Source organism: Mobula hypostoma, chromosome 11 (genome assembly GCF_963921235.1).
Source record: "Mobula hypostoma chromosome 11, sMobHyp1.1, whole genome shotgun sequence".
NCBI classification, from domain to species: Eukaryota; Metazoa; Chordata; class Chondrichthyes; order Myliobatiformes; family Myliobatidae; genus Mobula; species Mobula hypostoma.
The window spans coordinates 88,383,354-88,411,330 of NC_086107.1; the positions used below are offsets into that span (position 1 = coordinate 88,383,354).

Here is a 27,977-nt window from a genome sequence, read left to right on the forward strand (position 1 = left end):
AGGTGGGAGAGTAGCATTGCTTGTTAGGGAAAATATTACAGCAGTGCTCAGGCAGGACAGATTAGAGGGCTTGTCTACTGAGTCTTTATGGGTGGAGCTGAGAAACAGGAAAGGTATGGCCACATTAGTGGGATTGTATTACAGACCACCCAATAGTCAACAAGACTTGGAAGAGTAAATCTGCAGAGAGATAGCAGGCAACTGCAGGAAACATAAAGTTGTGGTGGTAGGGGATTTTAATTTTCCATACATTGATTGGGACTCCCATATTGTTAGGGGTCTAGATGATTTAGAGTTTGTAAAATGTGTTCAGGAAAGTTTTCTAAATCAATATATAGAGGGACCAACTAGAGGGATGCAATATTGGATCTCCTGTTAGGAAACGAATTAGGGCAAGTGACGGAAGTCTGTGTAGGGGAGCACTTTGGTTCCAGTGATCATAACACCATTAGTTTCAATTTGATCATGGACAAGGATAGATCTGGTCCTAGGGTTGAGGTTCTGAACTGGAAGAAGGCCAAATTTGAAGAAATGAGAAAGGATCTAAAAAGCGTGGATTGGGACAGGTTGTTCTCTGGTAAAGATGTGGTTGGTAGGTTGGAAGCCTTCAAAGGGGAAATTTTGAGAGTGCAGAGTTTGTATGTTCCTGTCAGGATTAAAGGCAAATTGAATAGGAATAAGGAACCTTGGTTCTCAAAGAATATTGCAACTCTGATAAAGAAGAAGAGGGAATTGTATGAAATGTATAGGAAACAGGGGGTAAATCAGGTGCTTGAGGAGTATAAGAAGTGCAAGAAAATACTTAAGAAAGAAATCAGGAGGGCTAAAAGAGGACATGAGGTTGCCTTGGCAGTCAAAGTGAAGGAGAATCCAAAGAGCTTTTGCAAGTATATTAAGAGCAAAAGGATTGTAAGGGATAAAATTGGTCTTCTTGAAAATCAGAGTGGTCGGTTTTGTGCGGAACCAAAGGAAATGGGGGAGATCTTAAATAGGTTTTTTGTGTCTGTATTTACTAAGGAAGCTGGCATGAAATCTATGGAATTGAGGGAATCAAGTAGTGAGACCACGGAAACTGTACAGATTGAAAAGGAGGAGGTGCTTGCTGTCTTGAGGAAAATTAAAGTGGATAAATCCCCGGGACCTGACAGAGTGTTCCCTCGGACCTTGAAGGAGACTAGTGTTGAAATTGCGGGGGCCCTGGCAGAAATATTTAAAATGTCGCTGTCTACGGGTGAAGTGCCAGAGGATTGGAGAATGGCTCATGTTGTTCCGTTGTTTAAAAAAGGATCGAAAAGTAATACGGGAAATTATAGGCTGGTGAGTTTAACGTCAGTAGTAGGTAAGTTGTTGGAGGGAGTACTAAGAGACAGAATCTACAAGCATTTGGATAGACAGGGGCTTATTAGGGAGAGTCAACATGGCTTTGTGCATGGTAGGTCATGTTTGACCAATCTATTGGAGTTTTTCGAGGAGGTTACCAGGAAAGTGGATGAAGGGAAGGCAGTGGATATTGTCTACATGGACTTCAGTAAGGCCTTTGACAAGGTCCTGCATGGGAGGTTAGTTAGGAAAATTCACTCGCTAGGTATACATGGAGAGGTGGTAAATTGGATTAGACATTGGCTCGATGGAAGAAGCCAGAGAGTGGTGGTAGAGAGTTGCTTCTCTGAGTGGAGGCCTGTGACTAGTGGTGTGCCACAGGGATCAGTGCTGGGTCCATTGTTATTTGTCATCTATATCAATGATCTGGATGATAATGTGGTAAATTGGATCAGCAAGTTTGATGATGATACAAAGATTGGAGGTGTAGTAGACAGTGAGGAAGGTTTTCAGAGCCTGCAGAGGGACTTGGACCAGCTGGAAAAATGGGCTGAAAAATGGCAGATGGAGTTTAATACTGACAAGTGTGAGGTATTGCACGTTGGAAGGACAAACCAACGTAGAACATACAGGGTTATTGGTAAGGCACTGAGGATTGCAGTGGAACAGAGGGATCTGGGAATACAGATACAAAATTCCCTAAAAATGTCGTCACAGGTAGATAGGGTCGTAAAGAGAGCTTTTGGTACATTGGCCTTTATTAATCAAAGTATTGAGTATAAGAGCTGGAATGTTATGATGAGGTTGTATAAGGCATTGGTGAGGCCGAATCTGGAGTATTGTGTTCAGTTTTGGTCACCAAATTACAGAAGGATATAAATAAGGTTGAAAGAGTGCAGAGAAGGTTTACAAGGATGTTGCCAGGACTTGAGAAACTCAGTTACAGAGAAAGGTTGAATAGGTTAGGACTTTATTCCCTGGAGCGTAGAAGAATGAGGGGAGATTTGATAGAGGTATATAAAATTATGATGGGTATGGATAGAGTGAATGCAAGCAGGCTTTTTCCACTGAGGCAAGGGGAGAAAAAAACCAGAGGACATGGGTTAAGGGTGAGGGAGGAAAAGTTTAAAGGGAACATTAGGGGGGACTTCTTCACACAGAGAGTGGTGGGAGTATGGAATGAGCTGCAGACGAGGTGGTAAATGCGGGTTCTTTTTTAACATTTAAGAATAAATTGGACAGATACATGGATTGGGAGGTGTATGGAGGGATATGGTCCGTGTGCAGGTCAGTGGGACTAGGCAGAAAATGGTTCAGCACAGCCAAGAAGGGCCAAAGGGCCTGTTTCTGTGCTGTAGTTTCTATGGTTTCTATGGATTGGGAAGCTTTTAAAAACCAATAGGAGGGAACAGAAGAAGCCATGGAGAGAAAAAAGATAAAATATGAAGGTAAGTGAGTCAATAATATAAAAAGAGGATATCAGTTTAATTTCAGATATACTGTATAAAGAGATAAAGAGTAAAATATAGCTGACAGTGGATATCAGACTGCTGGAAAACTACACTGAGGATGAAGTAATGGAGTCTAAGAAAGGTTGGACAAATTTCGCAAATACTTTATGTCAGTCTTCACTGTGCCAGAAATTAGAGAATGTGAGAGAGTGGAAATGAGTGCAGTTGCTATTAATAAGGAGAAGCAAAAAGGTGCACCAGTCACCTGGACCGGATGGATGACATCCCAATGTCCTGAAAGAGGTAGCTGAAGAGATTGTGGAGATATTAGTAATAATCTGACGACTAGTGGTGTTCTGCAGGCATTGATGTTGGGACTGCTTCTTTTCAAATGATACAGTATGTCAATGATTTGGATGATGGAATTGATGGTTTTGTAGCCAAGTTTGCAGATGATACAAAGAAAACTGGAGGGCCAGTTGAAATGGGGAAGCAGGGAGTTTGCAGGAAGTCTTTGCTGAGAGACACGGGCATAGAAGAGAATATAGTGTAGGGAAGTGAATGGTCATGCATTTTGTTTTCTTTCATGGTTATCTGGATAAAGTTTCATACTGCATACATACTTAGATAATAAATGAACATTTGAACCAATAACCTTCATTCTTGCCTACAAAGATACAGCCATCACTTTCTTCTACTCCCAGAATGTCCTAAATGCAATAGAGAACAACTTTCTGCTTCACACCAGACCTTTATTAAAGTTTCACAGATTTACCAGCATATACAAACTGCTATTATCTCAATTCACACTTCCATGTGGTGGGATGAGGATCCAATATCTAAGTTCATGCACACATGTATATGCTGATTCTTATTATTGCAGTTACATTGATTCAGCTAATTGGAAAGATTACTGATTTGTTCATAAAGTTATATCGTTAAATGTAACATCTATGTTATTTAACAAATCTATTAACTAAAACTATTCACTCAACTTATATAAAGCAATAACTTGCTGGAGGAACTCAGTTGATCAAATAGCATCTGTGGTAGGAAAGGAATTGTCGACAGTTTGGGTTGAGACTCTGTGCTGAGGACACCTCTATCAGTTCTAATACATGATCTTGACCCAGCATCAGCAATTCCTTCCACCAACAATGCAGCTTGATCCATTGAAGATTTCTCCACCTTCCTATCTGTTGTTCCAGATTCCAGCACTGGCAGTCTCGTGTATCTCGGCTGAATATACATCTGTTCTCACATTTCAGCTTCCAATAGTTCATTGCTGGCGGTCAAATTTATTGCTTGGACAATTAGTGTGATCCAATAATTACACTGATCGTCGATTGATGGTGGGAATGTAGCAGCCACAGGGTGATGACAAGAGGAAACTCTCAGGGAGAGAGAGAGATCTACAGAAAATAGTGCAGAATGGAGGAAGGCCACATTATCAACACGTATTGAATAGAGCTGACCGCTGACCCAGAACACTGAACCAGCAGAAAAGGAGGTTGTGGGAGCTGACGTTCTGCGCCAGGGCAATAATAATTAAAGAACTGATATTTTGGGTAATTGTGGTACAGTGTTGGACAGGTAAGTGAGGATTAAAGAAATACATACTCGTATGGATAAGAATTAGACATGCACTGTACCTCTATAATTAGGTACCAAAAACTAGACAGAGTCTGGAACCTTGATGTGGGAATGCAGAAAATGGACCTCAGGATATATTATGGCAGCAGTAATTCCGGAGCCCAACAACTGCTGAAGAAATGTCCACGACTCTACTTGGTGGGTGGGAGTATCCAGGAGGAGATATGGTGTGTGAGGTTGGGGTGGGGGAGAGGTTGGTAATTGAACAGGGTGTCTATGAGCTGTGGGAGTGTGTTCGGTGGATGGTGGGAGAGTGCCCGTGGGCTGTGGGTAGGGGATCAATGGGTGAGGATAGTCAGTGATGGAGCAAGTGTCTATGGACCATGGTAAGGGATTTGATGGGTGGGGAAAGTTGGTGATGCAGGAGAGTGTCTGTGGGCTGTGGGAGGGGGATTTAGTGAGGGGGGCATATTGCACAAGGTCATGGGGAAATGATCTCATTCACATCTCTGGGTTTCTGAAATTCACCAGCTGGAATCTGTGCATAAACTACGATGAAATTCCCGACCCTGCTTTAAATGTTCCAGTGTGTGCAACCCAATATCAGGCTGGGGATTGGATGTAGAATGTGTGGAGTGAGGTCCAGTTCATTGATCAGACTGCTGTGGTGGCGGTGTGGGAGGTGGAAGGTGATGGTTATGGAAGCTGTTAGGGATGTCACAGGATAGGTGCTGTTGCCACATTTCTAAATGTACCACTTTTTTTTTTACTACTTGCTTGCTAAAGATAGACAAAGGAGAATCAGTTAATCTCAGTTCTTTGGATTTTCAGAAGGCCTTTCAGAAGGTGCCACACATGAGGTATCTGAACAAGCTATGAGCCCATGGTATTACAGGAAAGAGTCTAGTCTGAATACAGCAGTGGCTGATTGGCAGGTAGTAAAGAGTGGAAATAAAGGGAGACTTTTCTGCTTGGCTGTCGGTACCTAGTGGTGTTTCACCAGGATCTGTGTTGGGACTGATTCTTTTAACGTTATATGATTTGAATGATGGAATTGTTGGCTTTGTTGCAATGCTTGTAGACAATATGAACAGAGGTGAAGAGGCAGGTAGTTTTGAGGTAGCAGAAAGGCTACAGAAAGGCTACAAATAAGTGACAGATGGAACACAGTGTGGGGAAGTATATCGCTTCTACTTTAGTAGAAGAAATGAAAAGGTTGGCTAGTTTCTAAGTGGTGGGAAAATACAACTAATTGGGAACAAATAGACTTTGCAGTGCTTGTATAGGATCCCTTAAAGGTTAATCTGCAGGTCGAGTCTGTGGTGAGGAAGACAAATGCGATGTTAGCATTTGTTTCAAGAGCACTAGAATATAAAAGCAAGGATGTAATGTTGAGACTTTATAAAGCACTGGTGAGGCCTCACTTGGAGTATTGTGAGCAGTTTGAGGCCCCTTATCATAGAAGCGATGTGCTGAAACTTGGGAGGGTTCAAAGGAGGTTCACGAAAATGATTCCATGTTTGATCAACTTGTCATATGAAGAGCATATGATGGCTCTGGGTCTGTATTCAGTGGATTTAGGAAGAATGAGGGGTGACCTCATTGAAATCTATTGAATGGTGAAAGGCCTTGATGGAGTGGATGTGGACAGGATGTTTCTGATGGTTGAAGAGAAGAGGAAACAGCCTTGAAATAGAGGTGCATCCTTTTAGAATGAACATGAGGAGGAGTATCTTCAGCCAAAGAATGGTGAATCGATGGAATTCATTACCATAGGCTGTTGTGCAGGGCAAGTCTGTATGTACATTTAAGGCAGAAGTTGATTGGTCAGGGAACGAAGGAATATGGGGAGAAGGTAGGAGAATAGGTCTGAGAGGAAAAATTTGATCAGCCATGATGAAATAGTGGAGCAGACTCAATGAGCCAAATAGCCTAATTCCGCTCCTATTTCTTGAGGTCTTTTGGTCTTATGATGAAAGTAGATATATCATAAGGGCTTTCAGGTGTTGACACAAAACTGTTACGAATTTCTTGAAATCCATTTTGTTGCCTCTTTATACTTCTTCTGCAGGTACTCATACATCTGCTGAGCCATTTCTGCTTCCCTCTTCCTGCCCTTGACTTTGTATTTCTCCACCTCGCTCCTCATATCCTCCATGGCTTCCTTCAGCTCCTCCACACCGTACTTTTTCCCCTCCAGAAACTTTTTCTTGACCTGCTCCATGATCCGTTTACTTCTGCATTCCTCAGCCGCCTTCCTCTCCTGCTCCACCTTCTCCTTCTCCTGTTTCAGCCTTGAGAGCTTCTTTTCCAAATCTGACAAAAAAGAGCAGAGAATGAATTGGTTAGTCCAGGCAGAGAGTGGTGAAGGGGTCATTTCCCCTCGGTTTGTGAGACAGAACATGGAGAGGGAGCTTCATTCACTGTTCAATGTAAGACAACATGCATAAAATGCTGGAGGAACTCTAACAGGTCAGGCAGCAACTATAGAAATGAATAGACTATCAACGTTTCAGCTGTATCCCTATTTCAGGATTGAGGAGGAAAGTGGAAGATGCCAGAATAAAAAAGGTAGGGGGAAGATACGAGCTAGAAGGTGATAGGTGAATCCAGGTAGGTGAGGAAGGTCAAGGGCGGGAGGGGAAGGAATCTGATAGGAGAGGAGAGTGGAGCATAGGAGAAAGGGACCAAGGAGTGAACTCGGGGTAGTAATAGACAGTCAAGAAGAAGTAAAGGGCCAGAGTGGGGAATAGAGGAAGGAGTGATGGAAACTTGTTTACCAGAAGGAGAAATCAATACTCATGGCATTGGTTTAGAGGATTCCCAGATGGAATATAAAGTGTTGTTCCTCCACCCTGAGGGTGGTCTCTTCTTGGTACAAGAGGAGTCTATGAAGCTAGATGTCAGAATGGGATTCGGAATTCAAATGTTTGGCTACCGGTAAGTCCCGCTTGTGGCAGATGGTGTGGAGGTACTTGACAAAATGGTCCCCCAATTTACAATGGGTCTCACCAATGTAGAGGAGGCTGCATTGGGAACAAGTATAAAGTATCCTAACCCCAGCATCAGTGGTGAAAGAATCCTCAGACACCTCAGGGGAATCTGGGCCTGTTTCTGGCCTTTGGGATAGACCCTCTCCACATAAGGTATCAGATTAAAGGATGATCTCATTGTTTCTGGGTCTGGATGTCCATCCAGAGCCACATCCTGAGGTAGAGAGGAGCAAATGTCCTCATCTCAACCCTTCACACAATTCCTGAAGCCTAGTAAACAAGTCCAGGGAAAATATTCCTTGTTGAGAAATAGGCTGCTCTTGGCCTAGCCTGAGGCCTGAACATAAAACACAACATTTTTGTTCTGCATCCTTCTTGTACCGAGTTCACTGTCCCAGCAGCAATACTGGGAGGTCCCCCAACCACTGGAGCACCCTTCCTCTGCCCACAAGAGGGGTCAATATCCCACAGCATTTTTCCGTACCCATCACCCAAGGCCACGATCAGTGTAAATACTGGGGTCTCACTCCTGCAGCCACTGTCCCAAAATGTAGCCTGTGTTTCTAGTCTACACTATCCAATTCCTCTCTTATCCCATTGTTTTCTCCCTTGTTTCGGTATAATACAGCAGGTTTTGGATCAAACTATTGCACTCTCCATTTGTATGAGAAATTCAATTTTACTCTGATCACCTTTTCCAAGATGGTTTCTAACTACAAGATCTCTCATTACCCAGGATGAGAAAAAAGATAGCACATTCTCTTGTAGGTTCAGTAACACATTGCTTTGGAAAGCTATGAAGTCATCCACAAGATTGCCTTGACCTATTTGATCTGTCCACTCAAGGAGGAAGTCCTCATTGCACCTGCTGATCTATTCTAATATATATTGGATATTTTTGTTTATTGCCTCTGCCACTGTAACATTATTTCATGCCACCACTGAGTTGTACTGCTCCTCGTCTTCTACCAAATTTTCTCACTCACTCTTAGTATCCCATGCTACCCATTATCCCACAACCCATTCAATCCTCTGAGCCCTCTGCTTTTTGCCTCCCTACTTCCTGCAATCCTTCCAACCCTCTACCCACCACTGACCCCAGCTCCACCTCCTGCCATGTCGGTAATGGTCTGTCTGATCTTCCTCTCTCTGAAGTGGAGAGTTCTGTCCTCAGCCACGGCCTTCCCTTCTCCTCCATGTGCTGACACCTCAATGAGTTCAGAATTCAGAATCAGGTTTATTATCACCAGCATATCATGTGAATTTGTTGTTCTGTCGCAGCTGTACAGTATAGGGCAAAGACATATAGTATTTATATTTCAAACATAAATGACCAATGCACAATAAAGAGTTAATGAGTTGGTATTTCTGCTCAAGTTCCAATGACATCATATGCCAAGCCCTTCTGTTGACTCTGCACCTATATCCCTTCAACAAGGACTGCCCAGTCCTCACTGATAACCCCTACTCCTTTCTCAAATCTACCTCCTCTTCTTTGGTACCCCACTCTGACCTTCTGTTTATGTTCTTCGAGAGACCCAACACCAACCTCTTCTGAAGACGAACATGTCCAAGAACATAAGCACACCCGTCCTTGATCTCACTATGTCTCTGATGAACACTTAGGTGAGGTACCTTGCAGAATTGTCTCACATTTTCAGTTTTCAGACTCAAAGAGTTAGTTTAAAATCTACAGATGCACCTTGACCTGAATATTTAGAGCATTTTGTTTATTTTCTCACTAGAGACACGCTTTTTTCCCTCCGTCAGCCTGCTGTCTATCTCCTTTACATGGTGTAGTTGGGGTTTTACCTCTTCCAGGAAATGGGTGAGGACAGCCCATCCCTACAGAGAAAAGAATATACAATCATTCACAGCCAACTCTCTCCCACCACACTAGTCCACAAGAGACCAGAGATGGGCTCTCACCATCAAACATCTAGTGCTAGGGATTGATACACAATTTGGAAACGCCTCTCACCAATCTACAGGAAATTGGTAAAACCACAACCTGAAAACTATATGCAATTTATATTGTGGCCTTGGATGAAAGCAAAACTTTTTCCCAATTGACACAAGGATAAGTTGTAAGAATGACACACAGAGGTGATGTAGAGAGATATTTTCTGTGAATGGATGAGGATCATGCAAGTCCAGCACAATGTGGGATAATGCAAAATATCCATTACAGCAGAAAGATAAATAGAAGCACATTATCCAAATGGAACAATTTGTGAAGTTCTGAGATGTAGAGGGATCTGGGTGTCCTAGTGCAAGACTTGCAAAATGTTTGTGTGCAAGTAGGTGGGAGAGATTGAGTGTGTAACAAAGGTGGAAGGGTAATACTTCAGTTATATAAGATTTTGGTGAGATTATATCTGGAATATTGTCAGTATAGGTCTCCTTTAACACTAACACACTGGAAGCAGTTCAGAGCTGGGTTCCTGGATTGATACCTGGAAAGACAGATGACATTATTAGAGAAAGTAGGACAGACTGCGACTAGACACTTCTGTGGGAAAACCCAGAATCAGCACATGGACTGGATGGTGAATGTATGGGAGATGGTCATGAATCGCAAAGCTGAGTTCGATAAACTGGTAGCTTGATCAACAAGTTTGAAAACCAGCGTTAAAAGATAATTCTCACAGCCCATGGGTACTCTGCCCCATTACTGACTCTCCACTCACTGAAACTCCTTCCACTACCCCAAGGGCTCTAACCCCATCACTGACAAATCCTATCCACTGAAACTCTTCCCACAGCCTACCAAAACTGGTTTTCCGATCACAAACCTAAGCTACCCAGTTAATCCCATTCCAGCTGTACGGAGAGTGGAAAACAAATTCATGTTTGTTGGGTGAAAGGGAGGAGGCAAATGAGAGTGTTCTCTGAATTCATGTAAGGCAGAGGAACAAAAAGCCATAAGAATTGAAAAGTAAATGCCTTGCTGTAAAATATTGAACACACCTCTATTTCATTCTTAGCCTTTTCTTCATACTCCTTGATGGCCTTATCAAGATCCTTCTTCAGCTCCTGGAAACCACCAGGTCTCTGGTACTGTCCAGATGTCAGGTTTGCTTTTATTGATGACATTACTTTTTGTAGATGTGTCTCACATCTTGTGACTTTTCCTTGATCTTGGCCACAAGAGACTTGTACCTGGAACGCATTGTCTCCTGGGAGTAAAGGGAAGATGTACAGTACGCAAGGAAACAATTGTACACTAACCGGTGTCTCGCAGTCCCTCTCTCTCAGTGGTATATCTGCACACTATCTATATCTCTGAGTTGCTCTCTCTCAGGGAGAGATCTGTTCATTGACCAGTGTCTCTCAGTGAGAGATCTGTGCACTAAATGTATTACTGAGTCACTCTCTCTCTCAGGGAGAGGTATGTACACTGATCGGGAGTGACCTGTATACAAACAGGTGTGTCGCTGCCACTGTCACTCAGGGAAGGACAGCACTTTCAGGATGATATATATGCTCTCTGTCTCTCAGTTTATGTCTGTATGGGTTGGGTCCAGGTCTGTTGTACAGTTGAGACAGTTGGTAATCACTGAACATTAGAAGCTCACCTCTAGCTGTTGGATGTATTTGCCACTGTTGTTGTTAATAGATTTTTTGTGGAAGATATTGAATGCCTTTCTGCTCTTCATATCGTAATACTCTACGAGTTTGTTCATAGTAAGATTGCCAGATTCTGAGATTTTTGCCATCTCATCATCATAGAATTTCAGGGCTTCATCTAATGTTGCTTGCTTTTCCACCTCCGCTAATTTGGCGACACTGCCCTCTACACATGGTAGGACCCCATCCACCATCATGGCCATGTATGCCTTGGTCAATTGAATAAATCCTGTGTGGGATGTTTCAAGAGGTTAGTGCCTGGGGATCTGATCAGAACCTCAATTCCCACTCTCCATATCCCAATAAACCCAACCCATTCTAACTCACTTCCAATGGGATCACACCCCCTCCAATTCTCCCATCATTCATCCTCTCAATGGGACCCCACCCCTATCCCACTCAATCCCACAGTCCATGCTCCCAACTCTTCCCGTTCAATATCACAGCTGATATTCCCAGTGGGTCCATTCACCTTCCCATTCACTTGCACTGGATTTTATCTCTTCCGATTCATTTTTGCCCTCTGCACTTATGCTGGTATCCCACACCATCCCACTCATCCCCATTATCTGTTTTCCCAATTGGATCTCTACTTATTCGCATTCATTTCCATTGTACTCACTTCCAATGGGATCCCAACTTCTTCCCATGAATTTCCACTATTCTCACTTCCAATGGGATCCCAACCCCTTCTCTTTCACTTCAATGTAACACAATTACAATTGTCCCCACTCCTTCCCATTCAATTCCAGTACACACACTTCCAATTGGATCCCATCAAAAACAAGAAAAAATCTGCAGATGCTAGAAATCTGAGCAACACACACAAAATGCTGGAGGAATTTAGCAGGCCAGGCTGCATCTGTGGAAAAGAGCACAGTTGATGTTTTGGGCCGAAGCCCTTCTGCAGGACTGGAGGGGAAAAAAAGGTACAGAGTAGATTTAAAAGGTGGAAGAGAGGAAAGAGAAACACAAGGTGATCGCACAGTGAAAGTGTCCGGGTAAGTACGCAGTCACAGTGTTGGATCACAGAGTGGAGCAATGACAGAGGGTTTCACTGAACTCCCCTCGAAGGGAAGTTTTAAATTTCTTCAGGGTAGGCATCCATGGAAGAGACTTCAGAGAGTGGTAATCAAGTCACAAACAAAAGAAAGTAAGCAGTTGCTGGAAATCTTACTTTGTATGTGTTACTCCAATTGGATCCAATCTGCTTTCCATTCACATCTGTTATACACACATCGAGTCAACATCTATGCCATCAGGTTGGAGGCTACCCAGATGGTTGGTGCTGCTCCTCCAACCTGAGTGTGGCCTCATCATGGCAGCAGACGAGGCCACAAAGTGACATGTTGGAATGGCAATGGAAAGTAGAAGTGAAATGGGGGTGGGGGGGGGGTTGCTCCAGGAAATACCGCGTTTTGTGGTGGACAGAGAGAAGGTGCTCAACTTAATGGCATGAAGGTCAATTTCTCGAACATCTGATCATTTACCAACCTCATATTCTTCAGCATTACCCATTCTTGTTTCACTCTCACACTTTCTCTTCTTAACTGCCCATCACCTCCCTCTGGTTCTCCTCCCCATTTCCCTTCTTCCATTCTCTTCTGTCCTCTCCTATCAGATTCCCCCATCTCCAGCCCTTTATCTCTTTCACCAATCAACTTCCCAGCTTCCTTCTTCACCACCTCCCCCCTCCCAGTTTCACAAATCACCTGTCACCTTATACTTCTCACCCCTCTCCCCACCTTCTCATACTGATTTTTTGCCTTCCTTCCAGTCCTGATGAAGAGTCGTGGTGTGAAATGTCGACTGTTTACTCTTTTCCATAGATGTTGCCTGGCCTGCTGAGTTCCTCCAACACTTTAGTCATAGTCATACTTTATTGATCCCAGGGGAAAAATGGTTTTCGTTACAGTTGCACCATAAATAATCAAATAGTAATAAAACCATAAATAATTAAATAGTAATATGTAAATTATGCCAGGAAATAAGTCCAGGACCAGCCTATTGGCTCAGGGTGTCTGACCCTCCAAAGGAGGAGTTGTAAAGTTTGATGGCCACAGGCAGGAATGACTTCCTATGATGCTCTGTGTTGCATCACGGTGGAATGAGTCTCTGGCTGAATGTACTCCTGTGCCCAACCAGTAGATTATGTAGTGGATGGGAGACATTGTCCAAGATGGCATGCAACTTGGACAGCATCCTCTTTTCAGACACCACCGTCAGAGAGTCCAGTTCCATTCCCACAACATCACTGGCCTTACGAATGAGATTGTTGATTCTGTTGGTGTCTGCTACCCTCAGCCTGCTGCCCCAGCACACAACAGCAAACATGATCGCACTGGCCACCACAGACCCATACAACATCCTCAGCATCATCCGACAAATGTTAAAAGACCTCAGTTTCCTCAGGAAATAGAGATGGCTCTGACCCTTCTTGTAGACAGCCTCTTTCACCTCATGCTCCCTTCTGCCCTCCAAACTTCCATCCTGAGTTTACTCTGGCATCATCTACATCTAATGATTCGCTTGATCCCAGGCTCCAGTCAGAGTACAGATCTCCACCTTAGAGACAGGTATTGAGAGACACTGTTCAGTGCACAGATCTCCCTCTTAGAGAGAGTGTGTCTAAGAGACACGAGTCATTGTGGAGATATTTACCCAAGAGAGAGGGGCTCAATGAGTGAAAGGCAACACTGTTGGTGTTTGTGAACCCTGGATGTCAAGGATTATTGTAACTGTGGTTGTGCAAAGAGGAGATGTCTTGATTCAGAAACTGGCAGGTAGGATCAAGCGAATCATTAGATGTAGATGATGCCAGAGTAAAGTCAGGATGGAAGTTTGGAGGGCAGAAGGGAGCATGGCGTGAAAGAAGAGTAACGGGGGCAAATTGGGCCCCTGAAAGCCCAGAATGGGAATGTATTTGTGGAACTGCTGGAGATGGGCACAATTCTCCAGCATTATTTCACTGCCACAGGAGAAAATGAAGAGGTGTACCATCAATTGCAATGGGATCTTGGTCATCTGGGCAGCCGGGCTCAGTAATGTCAAATGGAATTCAAGTAAGTGTGCAGAGTTACATTTTGGAAGGACTAATTATTGTAGAAGTTTTGCATAGAATGCCAGGGATCTAGATACTTTTGCACAACAGAAGGACCTTGGAGTGAAGGAGGTGGTTCTCTTAAAGGGAAGTCAAAAATAGAGAAAACAGGGATGTGAATAAATTTTTTATCATGCTGGCCTTCATCAGTTAGTGCACTAAGTTTGAAGTGGGTGGTTACCCTACACTTGTATAAAGCAATAGTGTGGTCACACTTGGAGAACTATGTACAGTTCCAGACATGCAGCTGTAGCAAAGATGTGATTAAAGCAGAAAGATGGCAGAGAAACATTCAGAAGGATGTTGCCAGGAGTCATGGAACTGAGAGTTTAGACACCTTGGCCTTTATTCTTTTGAGCATAGAAGATTGAGCGGTGATCTCATAGCTGTAAAAACAAAATCATGATGGGCGTCGATAGGGTTAATGTTCTTTGTTTGCAAGGTTGGGGAAGTGAAAACTACAGAATATTAAGGTTAGAGTGGAATGATTAATAAGAAGCTGAGATTTTTTTTTTTGTTTATACATAAAGGGTGGTGATTATATTGAACCAGCCAGCCGAGGAAGTGGGTGAAGCATGTACATTAGACACACTTATGAAGTATGTGAACAGGTCTGAAGATGAGGGGAATTCAGACGAATATGGGAAAGTGCTGGAAAATGGGATCAGCTTAAGAATGCTTTTCTGTCAGCATGGATGAGTATGGCTGAAGGGATGCTTTCCCTGTTGTATAACTCAATGACACTATGATTGAGAGACAGTGATCAGTGTACAGATATATGTCAAAAGAAAGGGATAGAGAAATATAAGTCTGCGCACAGATATCCTACTGAGAGAGACAGGGGCTGAGGTTAACTGGTCAGTGTAAAATCTCTGTCTAAGACATTGGACTGAGAGACGTCAGTCACTGAGCAGATATTCCCAAGAGAGAGGAAACGAGAGACACTGGTCACTCTACAGATATCACCCTGAAAAAGAAGGACTGGGAGACACCAGTGAAGGATACTATAGGTCCTGCAGGGCTTGCTGGTCTATTTGACTTTCACCATTGTAAATGAAGACGCTGCTCAGAAGGATAGCCAATGAACAGATGGAATTATCATTCTGGCTGTCTCCCTGCAGGAAGAACAAATGAGCAGTTAGTGAGAGCTCTTGCTCAGAGATCAGTCTAATAGATAAGCATCTATTTCTGGACATTTCTTGCTCAGTGTTTAGCTGGGTGAAGCTTCCCTCCATAGCTTCCTTCCAGTCATTGCCACCAGTGTCAGGTGTATGGCCAAGGGGAACCTTACAGACCGAGTCTCAGCCAGTGCTCACCAACACAGCGCTGGGGGAGAGCACACTGTCATGGTATCTTAACATCCTTTTCATTTGTGAGGATGGGGATGGAAATTGGTGTGAGTGGGACAGGAAACTTGGAGTGGGTAATGGTCTTGGACCACATACAGTTCCAATGGAAAATACAGCAGAATTCCTCCCTGAGACTCAGCATGATCCTGAGATGACAATGTAAGTTAATTAATTAAGTTTTACTTTAAATCTAGATTGTAAAGAGAATTTAAACGTCCCCACTGCCTGTGGTGGGATTTGAACTCTGGTCTGTGGATCATTCCTGTCTGTGGGTTACACATTTGGTAATGAAACCACTGTTCTGAGGAGGGGGATAGTTGTGAGGGAGGGACTGACCTTCTCAGGATCTCTCAGACCCTCGGTGTCCAACAACAAGAGGACCTCACTGGGTCTCTGAGGGAGAGATCGACACTACATCCAGATTCATTTGGTGTGAGACTGGACCGTTGAATCCATTGAGAATCCTGCAGAGGGAGAGAAATAGTGAGAGAAAGAGGTCAACTTCGCAAGAATATACGTGGATCAATCACCTTCCATAGTCCAAAGACATGCAGGTTGTGAGTACCCTATCCCTAGTTTGTGAGTGAGAGATAGGGCTTGGGAGGAATGTTTGGGAACATGGGAAATAAAATGGGATTGCTGTAGAATTTGTGAAAAAGAACAATTGATGGTCAACACAGTGTTGGTTTTGCAGCAAGTAACTCTGGTCTCCATTAACGAGACCAATGTGCTATCTGCACCCAGGATATGAAGCAAACATGCAGGTTAAATTCCCCAGATCTCTCTGGATTCATTGTCCAAAACCATGATAGGAACACCAACGTGACATCTCTAGTACATCTCCCACTACTGACAGCTTCACAACGCAAGTGTGCTCTGTGTGTCACTGGTCTCGGGGATAATTTCTGCAAGATAGATAATAAACAGAGGTGAAAGGTTAGAGTCAGAAGTTTACAGCCACTGCCCTTACCCTTCTTGTTTCCCGCAAGACAGTTCATGAGGTAGGACATCCCTGTACGAGCAGCACCAACCACAACCACAACAACCATTGGATCCTCGATGTGGCCAGCTTGCTAAAAACTTTTGATTTGCTAAGTATGCCAGCAGGAAAATAATCTCAGTATTGTATGTGGTGACATCTATGTACACTGATAATACATTTACTGTGGAAAGCGGCCAGTAAGTGAGTGGGCCAGAGAAGGAGCGGAGCTTTGAGGCTTTGACTCGAGAGGCTTCGACGAGACGAGGTGGAAGACAAGCTAGCTCACAGTTAATCTTTACAATGTCTCCTGAGACGGTGATGTGCCTCTCATGTGAGATGTGGCAGTCTTGGGGGAACGCTCCTCTCCCGCAGAGTCACATCTGCCAGAAGTGCATATGGCTGGACCATCTGGAAGACCGTGTAAGGAATCTGGAGCAGTAGCTGGATGACCTTCAACTCATAAGGGAGAATGAGGCAGTCATAGATGAGAGCTACAGGGAGGTAGTCACACCTAGACTGCCAGAAGCAGGTCATTGGGTGACAGTCAGAGGGGGGAAAGTCAAGGTGAGCAGACAGGTAGTGCAGAGCACCCCTGTAGCCATTCCCCTGAATAATAAGTTTACCGTCCTGGATACTGTTGGCGGGGATGAACGACCGGGTGTGAGCCACGGTGGCAGGGCCTCTGGCACTGAGTCTGACCCGGTGGTGCAGAAGCGTGGGACGGAAAAGAGGAGAGCTGTCGTCATTGGAGACTCTATAGTCAGGGGAGCAGACAGGAGATTTTGTGGACGTGAGAAGGAGAACCGCATGGTTTGTTGCCTCCTGGGTGCCAGGGTCCGGGATGTCTCTGACCGGGTGCACGACATCCTAGTTTGAGAGGGAAAGCAAGCAGAAGTCGTGATACATGTTGGGACCAACGACATAGGCAGGAAGAGGGATGAGGTCCTGCAGTGTGAGTTTTGGGAACTAGGCAGAAGGCTGAAGAACAGGACCTCAAGGGTGGCGTTCTCAGGATTGCTGCCAGTGCTACGTGACAGTGATGGTAAGAATTGGAGGAGGTGGCAATTGAATGCGTGGCTGAGGAGTTGGTGCAGGGAGCAGGGTTTTAGATTTTTGGATCATTGGGATCTCCTCTGGGGAAGGTGGGACCTGTACAGATTGGATCAGTTGCACCTGAACTCGAGGGGGAGCAATATCCTTGCAGGTAGGTTCGCTGGCATGGTTCAGAAGGGTTTAAAAAAATTTGCAAGGGGGATGGGACCCAGCGTGAAAGAGCAGTGAAAGAATTGCATGGAGTAAAGCCAGATCTAACATATAGAAAGGCTTTGAGGAAAGAGAAGCAGAATAAATGGTGTAAAGACAGTAATGTAGAAGGGATGAAATGTGTGTACCTCAATACAAGAAGCATCAGGAACAAAGGTGATGAATTGAGTGCTTGGATAGATACATGGAATTATGATGTACTGGCCATTAGAGAGACTTGGCTGGCATCAGGGCAGGAATGGATTCTCAATATTCCTGGACTTCAGTGCTTTAAAAGGGATAGAGACGGTGGAAAAATGGGAGGAGGGGTGGCATGACTGGTCAGTCATAGTCATAGTCATAGTCATACTTTATTAATCCCGGGGGAAATTGGTTTTCGTTACAGTTGCTCCATAAATAATAAATAGTAATAGAACCATAACTAGTTAAATAGTAATATGTAAATTATGCAAGCAAATTATGAAATAAGTCCAGGACCAGTCTATTGGCTCAGGGTGTCTGACCTTCCAAGGGGAGAGTTGGAAAGTTTGATGGCCGCAGGCAGGAATGACTTCCTATGACGCTCTGTGCTGCATCTTGGTGGAATGAGTCTCGGGCTGAATGTACTCCTGTGCCCACCCAGTACATTATGTAGTGGATGGGAGACATTGACCAAGATGGCATGCAACTTAGACAGCATCCTCTTTTCAGACACCACCGTGAGAGAGTCCAGTTCCATCCCCACAACATCACTGGCCTTACGAATGAGTTTGTTGATTCTGTCAGTGTCTGCCACCCTCAGCCTGCTGCCCCAGCACACAACAGCAAACATGATAGCACTGGCCACCACAGACTCGTAGAACATCCTCAGCATCGTCCGGCAGATGTTAAAGGACCTCAGTCTCCTCGGGAAATAGAGACGACTCTGACCCTTCTTGTAGACAGCCTCAGTGTTCTTTGACCAGTCCAGTTTATTGTCAATTCAATCTCCAGGTATTTGTAATCCTCCACCGTGTCCACACTGACTCCCTGGATGGAAACAGGGGTCACCGGTACCTTAGCTCTCCTCAGGTCTACCACCAGCTCCTTAGTCTTTTTCACATTAAGCTGCAGATAATTCTGCTCACACTATGTGACCAAGTTTCCTACCGTAGCCATGTACTCAGCCTCATCTCCCTTGCTGATGCATCCAACTACGGCAGAGTTATCTGAAAACTTCTGAAGATGACAAGACTCTGTGCAGTAGTTGAAGTCCAAAGTGTAAATGGTGAAGAGAAAGGGAGACAAGACAGTCCCCTGTGGAGCACCAGTGCTGCTGATCACTCTGTCGGACACACAGTGTTGCAAGCACATGTACTGTGGTCTGCCAGTCAGGTAATCAAGAATCCATGATACCAGGGAAGCATCCACCTGCATCGCTGTCAGTTTCTCCCCCAGCGGAGCAGGGCGAATGGTGTTGAACGCACTGGAGAAGTCAAAAAACATGACCCTCACAGTGCTCGCTGGCTTGTCCAGGTGGGCGTAGACACGGTTCAGCAGGTAGACAATGGCATCCTCGACTCCTAGTCGGGGCTGGTAGGCGAACTTGAGGGGATCTAAGTGTGACCTGACCATAGGCCGGAGCAGCTCCAGAACAAGTCTGTCCAGGGTCTTCATGATGTGGGAGTTCAATGCCACCGGTCTGTAGTCATTGAGGCCGCTGGGGCGTGGCGTCTTCGGCACAGGGACGAGGCAGGACGTCTTCCACAGTACAGGAACCCTCCAGAGCCTCAGGCTCAGGTTGAATACATGGCGAGGTACTCCACATAGCTGAGGGGCACAGGGTTTGAGCAGCCTGGTACTGACACCATCCGGTCCTGCAGCCTTGCTTGGGTTGAGACGTTTCAGTTGTCTTCTCACCTGTTCAGCTGTGAAGCCCAGCGTGGTGGTTTCATGTGGGGAAGGGTATAGTCATGAGAGCAGGGTGGGGGACTGTGAGGAGGGGTAGGAGGGGAGGCTTGAATATGTTTTGGTTGGGGGCCGACAACAGATGGCTCATGTGGGGGATGGGCAGGGGCCACAACGTCAGATCTGTTAAAGAACAGGTTAAGTTCATTGGCCCTGTCCACACTGCCTTCTGCTCCTCTGTTGCAAGTTTGACGGAACCCTGTGATGGTCCTCATCCCCGTCCAGTCCTCTCTCATGTTGTTCTGCTGGAGTTTCCACTCAAGCTTCCTCCTGTACCTGTCTTTAGCCTCCCTGATCCTGGCTTTCAGGTCACTCTGTATTGCCCTCAGCTCCTCCCTATTTCCATCTCTAAACACCCACTTTTTAGCGTTCAGGATGTCCTTAATGTCCTTTGTCACCCATGGCTTGTTATTTGAATAACAAAGGACAGTTCTTGTCAGAACATTGCAGTGCACACAGAAGTTGTTGTAATCAGTGATGCACTCTGTGAGCCCATCAATATCCTCCCCATGTGGCTCACAGAGTGCCTGCCAGTCTGTCACCTCAAAACAACTCTGGAGTGCCTCATAAGCCTCCTCTGACCATTTCCTCACTGTCCTCGAGGTTGCAGGTTTACTCTTCACCAGAGGCACGTAGCAGGGTTTTAGATGCACCAGGTTGTGATCTGACCTTCCCAGTGGGGGGAGGGGAGAGGAGCTGTTTGCATCCTTAACATTAGTGTATATCAAATCCGGAGTCCTCTCCCCTCTGGTTGTACAGCTCACATACTACGTGAAGTTGGGCAGTGTTCCAGCCATGGTAACCTGGTTGAAGTCACCCGAGATGGTAATGAGGGCACTCGGGTGCTGGGTTTGTAATCTGGCTATGATGGTGTAAATGATGTTACAGGCCGATACTATTACAGCTATTACAGCTACAGAAAGGATGGGTAATGAAGCAGGATCCTCTTTTGAGTCAGTATGGGTGGAATTCAGGAACAGGAAGGGAACAGTTACTCTACTGGGGGTATTCTATAGGCCCCCTGGTAGCAGCAGAGATACACAGAGGAGCAGATTGGGAGGCAGATTTTGGAAAGGTGCAAAAATAACAGGGTTGTTATCATGGGCGACTTTAACTTCCCTAATATTCATTGGCACCTGATTAGTTCCAAGGGTTTAGATGGGGCAGAGTTTGTTAAATGTGTCCAGGATGGATTCCTGTCACAGTATGTGGACAGGACAACTAGGGGGAATGCCATACTAGATCTAGTACTAGGTAATGAACCAGATCAGGTCACAGATCTCTCAGTGGGTGAGCATCGTGGGGACAGTGACCACCGCTCCCTGGACTTTAGTATTATCATGGAAAAGGATAGAATCAGAGAGGACAGGAAAATTTTTAATTGCAGAAGGGCAAATTATAATGCTATAAGGCTAGAACTTGCGGGTGTGAACTGGGATGATGTTTTTGCAGGGAAATGTACTATGGACATGTGGTCGATGTTTAGAGATCTCTTGCAGGATGTTAGGGATAAATTTGTCCCGGTGAGGAAGATAAAGAATGGTAGACAAGTGAGGTGGATAATCTAGTCAGGTGGAAGAAGGCAGCGTACATGAGGTTTAGGAAGCAGGGATCAGATGGGTTTATTGAGGAATATAGGGAAGCAAGAAAGGAGCTTAAGAAGGGGCTGAGAAGAGCAAGAAGGGGGCATGAGAAGGCCTTGGTGAGTAGGGTGAAGGAAATCTCCAAGGCATTCTTCAATTATGTGAAGAAAAAAAGGATGACAGGAGTGAATGTAGGACCGATTAGAGATAAAGGTGGGAAGATGTGCATGGAGACTGTGGAAGTGAGCGAGGTCTTCAATGAATAATTCTCTTCGGTATTCACCAATGAGAGGGAACTTGATGATGGTGAGGACAATATGAATGAGGTTCATATTCCGGAGCATGTTGATATTAAGAGAAAGGAGGTGTTGCAGTTGTTAAAATACATTAGGATGGATAAGTCCCCGGGGCCTGACAGAATATTCCCCAGGCTGCTCCACGAGGTGAGGGAAGAGATTGCTGAGCCTCTGGCTAGGATCTTTATGTCCTCGTTGTCCACGGGAATAGTTCCGGAGGATTGGAGGGAGGCGAATGTTGTCCCCGTGTTCAAAAAAGGTAGTAGGGATAGTCTGGGTAATTATAGACCAGTGAGCCTTACGTCTGTGGTGGGAAAGCTGTTGGAAAAGATTCTTAGAGATAGGATTTATGGGCAGTTACAGAATCATGGTCTGATCAGGGACGGTCAGCATGGCTGTGTGAAGGGCAGATTGTGTCTAACAAGTCTGATAGAGTTCTTCGAGGAAGTGACCAGGCATATAGATGAGGGTAGTGCAGTGGATGTGATCTATATGGATTTTAGTAAGGCATTTGACAAGGTTCCACACGGTAGGCTTATTCAGAAAGTCAGAAGGCATGGGATACAGGGAAGTTTGGCCAGGTGGATTCAGAATTGGCTTCCTGCAGAAGGCAGAGGGTCGTGGTGGAGGGAGTACATTCAGATTGGAGGATTGTGATTAATGGTGTCCCACAAGGATCTGTTCTGGGACCTCTACTTTTCGTGATTTTTATTAATGACCTGGATGTGGGGGTAGAAGGATGGGTTGGCAAGTTTGCAGATGACACAAAGGTTGGTGGTGTTGTAGATAGTGTAGAGGACTGTCAAAGATTGCAGAGAGATATTGATAGGATGCAGAAGTGGGCTGAGAAGTGGCAGATGGAGTTCAACTCGGAGAAGTGTGAGGTGGTACACTTTGGAAGGACAAACTCCAAGGCAGAGTACAAAGTAAATGGCAGGATACTTGGTAGTGTGGAGGAGCAGAGGGATTTGGGGGTACATGTCCACAGATCCCTGAAAGTTGCCTCACAGGTGGATAGGGTAGTTAAGAAAGCTTATGGGGTGTTAGCTTTCATAAGTCGAGGGATAGAGTTTAAGAGTCATGATGTGATGATGCAGCTCTATAAAACTCTGGTTAGGCCACATTTGGAGTATTGTGTTCAGTTCTGGTCACCTCACTGTAGGAAGGATGTGGAAGCATTGGAAAGGGTACAGAGGAGATTTATCAGGATGCTGCCTGGTTTAGAGAGTATGCATTATGATCAGAGATTAAGGGAGCTAGGGCTTTACTCTTTGGAGAGAAGGAGGATGAGAGGAGACATGATAGAGGTGTACAAGATAATAAGAGGAATAGATAGAGTGGATATCCAGCGCCTCTTCCCCAGGGCACCACTGCTTGATACAAGAGGACATGGCTTTAAGGTAAGGGGTGGGAAGTTCAAGGGGGATATTAGAGGAAGGTTTTTTACTCAGAGAGTGGTTGGTGCGTGGAATGCACCGGCTGAGTCAGTGGTGGAGGCAGATACACTCTTGAAGTTTAAGAGACTACTGGACAGGTATATGGAGGATTTTAAGGTGGAGGCTTATATGGGAGGCAGGGTTTGACGGTCTGCACAACATTGTGGGCCGAAGGACCTGTACTGTGCTGTACTATTCTATGTTCTATGTTCTATGTTCTATTCCTCAGACACCAGAGTGACTCCTGTGCAGTCGGAAATTTATTGGAGCACAGACTGGCCAGAAGATTGAAAATCCCCATTGACATCTCAACTAGCTGCTCATTGCCATGACCTTTGGTGTCGGGACAAATCAACAACCAATCTTCCCCGCTCAAACTGAAGACTGGTCAGCATGTGGAATCAATCCAGCTCCATCTCATTCGTTCCACAAATATCACTCATTCTGGGTCATCCCTGGATGTCAGTCCACAATCAGAGAGTTTATTGGACTACTGGCATCAGTGTGGGCTGGTCAAATCAGTGCAAAAGATATGTCTCCAAAAGAGGTAGGACACCTTCAAGACACCCCCTGAATTATCTGTTGAACTGTCCACCTCTAACCCCAGTGTAGCAGATTGGTCTAGATACATCCAGAATATTCTGACTTTATGGTGGTCTTCTTCAAGAAAGAGGCCACCACTCCACTACCTCAATGGGACTATGACTATTCCATCTGTCTGCTACTGGGTACTTGCCCTCCTCGGGGACAGTGCTACTCTCTATCAGTTCTACATCCAAGAAGCTGGGTTTATTGAACTGTCCATATCTCCTGCTGAAGCCTGTTTTATCTTTGTCATCAAGAAGAATGGTGGATGAAGACCCTGCAGAGACTATACGGGGCTAAATGAGATCATTTGTCAGACCATAAGATATAGGAGCAGAATTAGGCCATTTGACTCATCAAGATTAAAGTTGTATTGACAAAATATTTCAAACAATATAAACAAAATAAAAAGTGCCCATCATGTACTCATATTATTCTATCGCGTGATCTTAAGCATTTGAGGTCATTGTTCCTGTTTGCTTCATTTCCTTTACTTATGGTACCGAAATGGCTTTGCCCTGTAGAAATCATTCCAGGAAAAAAATAGTCACACAGCATCCAAGGAAAAGGGCTCAAATTTTCTCCAATGTTGTGTGCGAACTAATTCACTGTAAGTTATCTGCACATTCTCTGTGAAACTAATATCTGCATAAGGATTTTCTGACAGTAGTATCTGTCCATCCAAATGGATTCTGTGAGCATTTCAATGTTCTTCTGCCATGTTCATTGCCCAATTTCATTTTCTTTCTTTCTCCTCCATCGATCCTGCACTCTCTCTAAAATGGCTATCCCATTCTTTTCCCCCGCTCTCTCCAAAATAAAAATGTTAGCAAGACAAATCCTATTGGCTAATACTACAAGACTAACTTAAGCAACTGAAGTTTTATTTTAAACATCAAAAATGAAATACTCGATTGTATAATGTAATTACAGGAACACTTACCCATCAGCATAAGTGTATCACAAACATGACAGAGAGCTGAACGTGTGTGTGTGTGTGTGTGTGTGTGTGTGTGTGTGCTTGTTCATATAAGGGACCAGACATTTTTCTGTAACTTGGTGAGGCAATGCCACCATTTGTGATGGGTGGTTACTGACCACTCGGGGCACCATTAAACCAGTTCAGGGAACTGTATAGCAGCAGACTCATTTGTGAATCTTTGTGTTTTAAGAATAAGCTGGAGCCTTGGAGTAACAGTTAGGTGCAAAGGAATATAACAGGCATTATGAGTTCAGACACACATAAGTGCCAGATCGCAGAGTACATACTATGTGGTTTGAAGTATGTACTGTTAGTTTTTACCAGTTCTTTATATTTTGCATAATGTAGGAATTAGTGTGGAGATATTTGAGGGAGAGGTTATACCCAGTTATATCTGTCAGGATGACACCTTTTGATGTCAGGCAATGTCAGGTTGAGAACCCTGATGACCCGCCAGACCTTGACCTCGATTACAACCATCCATTACCGCTTGACAGAGCTTCACTTGCTTAAAGTTGCCTGTGGGGAATCAGAATTCTGGTGCAAGCTTGAAGAAATAGTTGAAATTTGCTAGATGCGCCTCAAAGATATATCTGTTAGCGAAAGCACAGTCCCCAAGGAATATGTGGGACAGTGTGGCCCAAGGAATGCTGGATGGTACATGGAACATCAGCATTGAAGAGAGATATCACTTCTTTAAAAGGGAAGTGAGGCAGCAATTAGAGGAGGTGAGAGTAACTGAGGAACAATAATGTCAGTGGTTCAGAGAGCTGACGAGCCAGCCAATGGATTATGCAGAACGTACATATTAAGTGTATGAGGAGTATTCAGGGTTGGATAATCCAGGGAGGGATGACTCAGACTCTCTGAAAATGTGACGGAAGGCCTGAGCTCAGCTCTCCAGGAAGTTTTTGACTTGGAAAGAGCAGTGCAATCGACCTGCACTGTGATAGTATTGTGGGCCAGTGAGAGAGACCAGAGGAGGGGGAAGAGAAGACATAAAGAAGCTGCAGTGGATGTAGCTGATGTGATGTCACAGAGAAAGTTCTTTGTGTGCTGGCAACCAGGGAACTGGACGAGGAATTGTGGACTTGACATGGGAGGGTAAAGGAGAGGACTTGTTACAGCTGTTGCCTCTCAGGCCATGGTTGGACGCAGAGCTCTGAAAAGACAGGAAGTTGTGAGAATCACTCACCAAAGCAGACAGAATCCACAGCACGGCCCTTTCTTTCTGATTTGACTGCTGGCCAGGTTATAGAGCAGGTGAGGTCAGACAAACTGCTGATAGTAGCCTCCATTGCCAGTGCTGCTGACCCACGGATGTACACAATGGCATTGTTAGGGGACAGCAGTGCAATATGTTAGTCAACACAGGGACAGCGAAACACCAGGAGATCCTAAGAGACAATCTGTCAACAACAAACTCAGCTATACGACTAGTAAAGAAGCCAGATGAATCATATCAGTTAACACTAGACTATATCGCCTTTAATAAGACCACGCCGAGATTGCATCCTATTGTGGTGAGCCCTGTAACAATCTTGAATAGACTGTGTATAAACATTAAACTTTCTCAGTCCTGGATATCGCTAATGGATTCTGGGGGCTCCCTTTAGGAAGGAAATGTCAGATGACAGACGCTCTGCAATCAGCTCCATGCCCTGCCCAGTAAACGTAAGGGGAGTAGGGGCATGGGGACTATACAATTACTACCGTAATTTCATACCAGAGTCCTCAGCACTAGCGGTGCTGATATAGGCATTAATTAAAAGAGGGCAACTCCCTCTGGAGAAAGTAACATCGGTGCCAGATGAGGAAAGTGTTTTTAGGAATATCACGAAAGCCCTGGTCTCTGCACCTGTACTTGTGTTACCAGATGCGGCTCGTCCCTTTCACCTATTCTGCAGTAATTACAACATAGTGATGGTGCAGGACCATTGGGACACAAGAGGACCAGTGGCATATTATTCAATGAAATAGACAGCTACTGTAGTAGCCACCTTTCATAAAATCATTTTGATTGTGTACCCAAGTTAAGCTAATGGCAGGGTGAAGATACATCTCTACTAAAGGAGATGTAAGGGGTATTTTCTCTTCGCAAGCTGGCAGCTCACCCATGGGCAAAGTGTAGCACCTGCTCAGCCCCCCCACCTCCCAACACCACCCGCACCCCCCCCCCCGATCAGGGTCACGAAGCCATGAGAGCAGAAGGTTCATGACAACTGGTGCACATCATAAGTGCTGGTTATGCGACCACGGATGCCAGGGAGACAATCTTTGGAGAGTACTGATAAAGGCTAAGGTCACTTGTCTTGTAAGGACACCACCCAGAAGGCAGGAAATTTTTTTATTTCAAAATATACTTTATTCAAAAATAAATATATACAACAAACCATTCAATAACTTTCCATCCTTTACATAGGTTTCTATTAAAGTCAGTACATATCCATATTTATGGCCACCCACGTGGCACTCCAGTTGTTCACCTTACCACATAATTGTTGAGGGGTATATTCCCCACCATCCAACCCCCCCCCACTCCCACGGGTGGAGAAACCTATACTGTGGTCCTTCCCCACCGGGCCCTTGCGGTGGCTGCACCGAGTTTCAGTGCGTCCCTCAGCACGTACTCCTGCAGTCGAGAATGTGCCAGTCGACAGCATTCTCCCACAGACATCTCCATGTGCTGGTAGATCATCAAGTTTCGGGCCAACCAAAGAGCGTCTTTCACCGAGTTGATGATCTACCAGCAGCACCAGATGTTGGTCTCCATGTGCGTCCCTGGGAACAGCCCGTAGATCAGAGAGTCCTCTGTTACGCAGCTGCTGGGGATGAAATGTGACACTAGTCCGTCCATCCTCCTCCACACCCTCTCTACGAACTGACAGTGTGCAAAGAGGTGGGTCAGAGACTCCTCCTCACTGCAGTCCTCCTGTGGATAGTGGGGTGCGGAGACAACGTTCCGGGCATACAGGAGGGCTCTAACTGGCAGGGCCCCTCTCACCGCTAGCCAGGCGAGGTCTTGGTGCCTGTTGGTGAGATCTGGCGATGAGGCATTTTGCCAGTTGAACTGGGCGGTCTGCTCAGGGAACCACCCCACTGTGTCCATCACGTCCTTTTCCTGCAGTGCCTGCAGGACATTACGTGCCGACCACTGCCTGATGGCCCTCTGGTCAAAGGCGTTCTCCTGGAAGAACTTTGCTACGTAGGACAGGTATGCCGGCAATGACCAGCTGACTGGGGCATTGCGCGGGAGTGGAGCCAGACCCACCCTTCGTAGCCAGGGCGACAGGTAGAACCTGTGCATATAGTGGTACTTGGTGCCCACATACCTGGATTCTACACACAACCTGATGCAGCCACATACGAAGCTGGCCATCAGGGTGAGGGCGACAATGGAGACGTTCTTGCCCCCGTTGTCCAGGGACTTGTTCATGACGGTCCACCTCACCCGCTCCATCTTGGAATCCCAGACGAATCTGAAGACA

General features: G+C 45.2%; 2 pseudogenes; one reads left to right on the forward strand and one right to left on the reverse strand.

The window, feature by feature from the left end:
- The window catches only part of LOC134353496 (guanylate-binding protein 1-like), a 192,695-nt pseudogene that overhangs the window by 130,904 nt on the left and 33,814 nt on the right, over nucleotides 1-27,977 (forward strand).
- LOC134354189 (guanylate-binding protein 2-like) lies at nucleotides 96-27,949 on the reverse strand (annotated as a pseudogene).